General features: G+C 42.6%; 1 pseudogene; it reads right to left on the reverse strand.

Moving 5' to 3' along the window:
- Positions 1-325: 325 nt before the first annotated feature.
- Positions 326-480, reverse strand: LOC144510024 (large ribosomal subunit protein eL39-like; annotated as a pseudogene).
- Between the last annotated feature and the right edge of the window lie 5,961 nt (positions 481-6,441).

A 6,441-nucleotide genomic window follows, 5' to 3' on the forward strand; every position in this document is an offset into this window, starting at 1 on the left:
AAATCGAAGAACAATATCAACACTTAAAGGTAAAATTCGCCAATCGTAGAGGTAGATTCCAGTCAGAAAACTTTTTTGACTCCAAGGAATTTCTAAAGCTGATTCAGTCTTGCCTATAAGAATGGTCTTCTTTCCTTCGGTGGTTAACAATCAAAATGTGCATGACGAGCTTTATTTGTTCAACAATGTGTAAAGACACGACTCAGGAGTGCATTCTATGATAACCACTTGGGAAAACTACATAATATATAAACTGTTATTTTCCATTACTTGCCTTATTATTCAAAATAGTTTGATCAGCGTGTGCCAGTGATGATTTATCCCTTTACACGCCCAGCTTGGTCCTTCTCCAGTGTCTCCTCTTGGACTTGTACTGATCTTGCAGCCTGTTTTCATGCGGATCCACTGTGGACTCGGCTGGTTCTGCTTCCACGTCTTCGCGAGGAATCGCTTAATACTGAAGGTTTTGTGGGATGGCATGACCGCAGGTCCACTCCGGGAGGAGATATCGGCCGCAGACTGGCAGCGCACCCCAGACCCTCACCAGAGGATGATCTAGGTCCTGCCCCCCTCCTCCTCCAACCCCCTCCTCCTCTCACCCACCCCCCACCCCCCGACCAGAGGATGATCTGGGTCTTGCCCGCCCTCCTGCTCCGACCACCACCAGACGATGATCGTCAGAGAGCTGCTCTCTCCGCTTTCTGCTTTTATTTATTTCGCGCCCGGACGCACTCTGTCAGAATTTTTTAGAACTGCGCAATCGCAGTTCAGAGCTCCGATCGGCCGGCAGCGCTAAGCCCCGCCCACAGCGTGAATCGGTCCGGAGCCGTCAAAAATCTTGTGGGTGCGCTGGAAAGAGGATTCCAGGCACGGATCTATTTGACGCCCAGATTCGGCACTTTGACTCAAAATGGTAAAATCAGGCCCAAAGTGTTTCAGCAAAGCCATGAGGATATATCAACGAAAAAACATAACGTATACCTGTAATATTTGGTTGTTTTCTAAGCTGTATAGAAGATTATTTTAACCGTTCACTTCACAACATGAAAAAAAAGGAAAGTAAATATAATACCGCATCTTCTTTTATTGAGGACTTCATTTAGATTGGAATGCTGAATAATTTATCTGTATATCAACATGGATAATTGTATGGACTCTCACACACATAGACACACACATTATTGATTCATAAATATTTCGCCAATCAGCAAGGGTTACGGCATAGAAATGAAAATATTAGGATTAGTTTAAATATCAAATTATAACTGTAAATGATGCTTAGCAGGGATAGCAACATCACACAGGACAGAAACTAGATCATGTTTCATGATCAATAGGACTTTACTTTGGAACAGAAACGTGAAAGGATGTTTGTGGCATAAGGGTTCCATGGAGCAGAATACACGTCCAAAACTTTTAGCAGGTGGGAGATTTTAAAGTAAGGATGTAATCGAATTCAGGGCAACTGCATTTGTAATTATTGTAGTCAATCAAATAAATTGTATCGAAGAAGTACAAGAAAAATTTAGCTCAGCCTTAAAGCAATCATGAAAACACAGTACAAATTGTGTCTTGTGGTGGGACCGGCAGGCACATAGTAGAGGGCAACATTTTTCATCAGAACGTTGAGACCAGCACTATTTACATCGAGAAGCCCTCATCAGATGATGAGGTTTCTTTTACTTAATTTGCAGGACATGAGGTTCGCTGGCTGTTCAGTACTTATTGCCCATCCATAGTTGCCCGAGGGAAGTTGAGAGTCAATCACATTGTTGTGTGGATCTGGAGTCACATGTCGGCCATACCAGTTAAGAATGGCAGATTCCCTTCCCTAAAGGATCAGATGTTTTCTTTTCCTGCAATCGGCAACAGGTTCACGGTCATCATTAAATTCTTAATTCCACGTTTTTTTTCATTATTGAATTCACATTGCACCATTTCCCGTGACGGGATTCAAACCCGGGTCTCCAGAACAATCGCTGAATTTCTGGATTAATATTGTAATGATGATATTGCTTCGTCATCATCTTCCATGTAGCTGCTTCTTACTTCGGCATCGGGTAATATCAGTTGAACATTTGCAAAGGCAAGGGTTGGATAAATGTGCATGAGAGCAACATAGTTAAATGAAATGGCATGCAACTTGCAGATGAGGTCATGTTTGCCAATCTATTGCACGAGTTCTGCAAGTCGGTCAAGGTCTGAATCTGTACACATAAAAGTAGAAGAAACTGCATTCAGGGCATCACATACAATTCATTCAATCTAACCAATTGCAATTACATTGCTGCTTCACCTGCAAAGAATGTTTGTAAACTTGAGCTGTGAAAGGGGGCAGTGAAAATATTTCGCTAACTCATCTCGTAGAATTATAGAAAGCGAACAGTGCAGAAAGGCCATTGGGCCCATCTAGTCTGCACCGATCACAATCCCACCCAGGCCGTACCCCCATATCCCTACATAGTTACCCGCTAATCCCTCTAAATTACGCATCTCAGGACACTAAAGGGCAATTTTTAAGCATGGCCAATCGACCTAACCAGCATGTCTTTGGACTGTGGGCGGAAACCAGAGCACACAGAGGGATCCCACGCAGACACAAGGAGAATGTGCAAACGCCACACAGAGAGTGATCCAAGCCGGGAATCGAACCCAGGTCCCTGGAGCTGTGAAGCAGCAGTGCTGACGACTTTGACCCCGTGCCGCGCCTCGTGTTTCCCCTAGTGTTGCATAGAATAATGCAGTTCGAGGCGTTAGGAGATGGTGTCACAGCTCAGAAAGCTCGAACGGTCCCTTCACTGTGCTCAGCAAGGAGAGGAGGGAAATTTGCATTTCGTGCTAGCATCGTACTGGATCTAGCAAAAATGGTGGTGCATCACTGTTTTGTACGAAGTCTATTTGGGTCAAATGTGAACAAAAGAGGTTCAACGGTTACGGACCTCTGAGGGAGCCAGTGCAGGAAACTCATAGGACAAGGTCGAAAACACTGTAAAACATTACGTGCTGGGCGGCATAAATTGTGGGTGGGACATGGATTAGATAAAGATATACATGTCGGTAGAACTCGTTGGATTGTAACATTATCAGCACATATGAGACAGAGTTAGGAAAATAGGATGGAATATAGCCATTATACGAAGCAAGGTACCTGTGGTAATAGGTCCGTTTGTAATGAATGGTGTTTAGTAATCGAACACAAAAATGGAGGCAGAGATGGAAAGGAAAGCAAGTGAATTGTTCGAGAGGGATCATGTGTCGATGACAGAGAGGTAGAGTTTGGCAGCATAATATACCAGCAAAAAGGTCGTGGATGTATGCCACATCGGAGAACAAATAGGTTTCCACAGTGAAACACCCACAAAAACTATAGACCATGTGGTTATTCATAGCCTGACCTTTCATTTGGTGGAAGAGAAAGGAGAACATTTTATTTGGAGACCTAGTTCTGCCACGTGGCGGTGTGCATCGTTGGATGTTCACTATTCGAAACTCCATTCAACAAATAAGTGCAAGATCCTCAGAACAAACGGGTCAAAGTTGAATGTGTAGAGGGATTGGACGTCCAGAGGGATGGGACGTCCAGAGAGATTGGAGAAGAGGTTGTTAAAGTCAGGAAACTGAAATACTTCTTAAAAAACAGATTGGGCATGAGAAAAAAATATTGTAGGAGATAAGAGAGTGTTAAATGCGAGAAAAGATTGAAGTGAAAATAGGAAAAAAAAACGTTTTTCTTCAGACAGGAAATGTTTGGAACAAACCCGGCTTTTCAAACTGTGTACACATTCTCGCAACATCTAATGTCTTTGAGGCATATGCAATCGGGCTGTCCATCCTGGTTATCCTCCGGTTTGACAGGACTTCACTTATTCCATAGGGAGAAGCATCGCATGTTATGAGCAATGGTCTTTTCGGGTTGAAATGGGTCAACATGATGTCCCACTGCAATTGATCCTTGACTTTTACAAAAACGTGCTCCTGTGGTTCTTTCCGTGCCGACTTCTGATGATATTTTCGACAATTTTTGTAGGAGTGCCAATAAGGTTATCAAGATTGAAATGAATTTATAATAATAATACACAAAGCCAAGAAACAATTTTAATTCTGTGATATTCCTTGATGTTGGAGTCTCTTTAATAGCTCTAAACCTTTCCTCGACTGAATGTAGATCGTCTTTGTCAACCCTGTATCAGAGGTACATTACGTCAGCTGCTTGACAAATGCATGTCTCTATTTATTGGCTTTGTATGACTTCCGCTAAATCTTCAGGGTGTTCCTTGACATTGGCTCCTGGTATTAGAACATCTTCTCAGCAAACTGCTAGTCTGCGTATTCCCTGCAATATGCCTTCAATTCCTCTTTAGAATATGGCACACAGTTGATGATTTCCCAAAAGGTACATGGACATAATCGGACAAAATGTTGTGCATATGTACCGCCACGAACTTTCTTGGTGACGCTTCTAATTCAAATGCGGGGTATATCTGACTAACAACCAGATTTGTGAAAACCTGGCTTCTGGAAAATTTTGCATGCAGGTCATTTATCTGCAGCATCGGATATTGGCCGAAATGAGATGTTCTGTTCACCATCATTTTATAATCACCGCAGAGGCGGATTGTGTTGTGCAACTTTAACATCTGGAATACCAGTTCTCAATACTCCAGTCACATGGCTCCAATTTCCTGAAAAAATGGCATTACAAAAACTGAACTGATGCAGGACTACCAGGATCTGATGACCAAAATGTTCCTTTTACCTCGTCATCAGTTCATTAGCTCCAGGGGTCAGATGTAAACGAAAATTGGTTATTTGCACAAAATAAATTAAAACAAACCCATAAGCCTGTGATGAACACAGCAGGTACCAGCAGGGACAATAGAACAATGGACCTACTCAGGGGCCTGCTTTATAGAAGGCTCTGTATTCGATCTCCAACTGGTGAGACAATTTGCAATCTTCAGGGAACATGTAGGAAGCATGTCCTACAGGGAGGTAAAACAGTGGTGTCCCATGCAAATACTGGGGGTTACCACAGTCTGTTTAAATCATTTTTAATTGTTGAGCACAGACACAGCGTGAATAAAGATGTAAATAATAAAGTCTGTGCCTTCAAATGTTTGCATTATTATTGTTCAAAGGATCGGTCTGTGAAGTTGAGACCATTATCCTGGAAATATTTTACAAACAACCGTTAAGTTTTAGTTAATTTATTAGTGCCAAAAGTAGGTTTACATTAACCGCACAATGAAGTTACTTCTAAAATCACCTAGTGGACACACTCCAGTGCCTGTCTGGATACAATGACGGAGAATTTAGAACGGCCAGGACATCCGAACCAGCACGTCTTTTAGACTGTGGGAGGAAAACAGGGCAGCCAGAAGAAACCCACACAGACACAGGAAGAACGTGCAGACTCCGCACAATGATCCAACCCGGAATCGATCAGAGGTTCCTGGTGCTGTGAGGCAGCAATGATAACCATTGTGCCACTATGCCGCAAGATCCACTGTGTAAGATTAAAAATTGACAATATCTGTCAAAGGAATTATGGAGTGCACCACAATCTAGCCACTACCATTCTAAATCGGATTAGTGCCTGACAACTGAAACAAATATATGCATTACAGTCTAAGATACAACTTCCAGAAAATATATCCCATGAGGAATATGGGAACAGAGTTCATGCACAGTTGAGAATGCGTATCAGGTGGATTGTGAAGAGGAAAGGGTTAACATTGGGATGCACAACTAGGAATCAGTTGAGGGATAAACTGGTTATGGAAAGTGCCTGAAGCGAGGGCAACAAGGCTCACCGAAACTAATGATCACGTTAAAGAAACTGCTAATAGGTAATTGTGGTTCTAGCTTCGGAGGGATTGGCCTTTTGTTCTTGAAAGTAATCTAATCAGAAACTTTAATAGCCATGTCCTTACGTGGCTATGGCCTTGTGTTCTTGAAAGTAATCGAATCAGAAAATTTAATAGCCAAGTCCCTACCTGGCTTTCACCTTTTGATCTTGAAAGTAATCCAATCAAAATGTAACAAAACAGCTATGCCCTTATTGGCTAACAGAAGTATGTGGATGTATCTCCGTCGCGTGTAACTTAAACTGTTTTTTGTAAGCCAGACAGAGACTCACGAACCCATGCTTGATGCGCATGGTCCAGCGATCTCTCCTCCAATGCAATAAAAAAGGTATCGGAGAAACCTGTGTCTCATCAGTTTTTGATCCGACTTCCGAAAGCAAATTCCACACAGTGTCCGGTGATAAAAGGGTTAATTCACCAGCCGATTTTCCATTTATAACATTCCCATCCCTAACAATATTGTTCAATATTCACACTTCAACAACCGAATCCCAATGCAGACATGGGAGTTAGTGAACGTGTCTGAGGCTCACAAACAGTGGGTGTGAGTCGCCAGCAGTAGGTGTGAGCCGCC

Source organism: Mustelus asterias, chromosome 22 (assembly GCF_964213995.1).
Source record: "Mustelus asterias chromosome 22, sMusAst1.hap1.1, whole genome shotgun sequence".
In the NCBI taxonomy this organism is placed as follows: domain Eukaryota; kingdom Metazoa; phylum Chordata; class Chondrichthyes; order Carcharhiniformes; family Triakidae; genus Mustelus; species Mustelus asterias.